We start from the raw sequence: 689 nt of genomic DNA, 5'->3' as shown, positions 1-689 counted from the left end.
CCAGAAAACCAAGAAACCCCCAAGCTCAGTGGTGTCATCATCCCCTAAACTTCTTGATTGCCACCCTTCTCTCCATCTCTGCTGTTATCATCCCTCTCCCTGAATTACCAGATTGTACCATTTTAATTCCACCACTCATCTGTCAGTTTGTTGTAGTGCGGTGGCTTATATGTTGCTGTGAACCTGGAAGCTATGGTACCAGTTTTTCAAATACCAGCAGGGTCACCCATGGTAGACAAGTTTCAGTGGAGCATTCAGACAAAGACAGACTAGGAAGAAGGACAGGGCCATCACTTTTGAAAAAATAATGGCCACTGAAAACTTTATAAATAGCAGTGAAACATTGTCTGATATATTACTAGAAAACTTTATGAATAGCAGTGAAATAGTGTCTGATTTAGTGCTGGAAGATGAGCCCTTCAGATTGGAAGGCACTCAAAATATGACTGTAGGAGAGCTACATCCTCAAAGAAGAGTCAACCTGAATGATGTAGAAAGATTAAAGCTTTCAGGATTTTCATTTGCAGATGTGTCAGTACTCAAAGCAAGAAGAAACAGCTGCAAACATTCATTAATAATAGGAGCTTGGAATGTATGAAGTATGAATCTAGGAAAATTGGAAGTTGTCAAAAATGAAATGGAACACATAAAGATAGATATCCTAGGCATTAGTGAGCTGAAATGGACTG

Source organism: Orycteropus afer, unplaced genomic scaffold (assembly GCF_000298275.1).
Source record: "Orycteropus afer afer isolate SDZICR_OR568_19922 unplaced genomic scaffold, OryAfe1.0 scaffold00571, whole genome shotgun sequence".
In the NCBI taxonomy this organism is placed as follows: domain Eukaryota; kingdom Metazoa; phylum Chordata; class Mammalia; order Tubulidentata; family Orycteropodidae; genus Orycteropus; species Orycteropus afer.
This window is presented reverse-complemented; position numbering follows the sequence as displayed.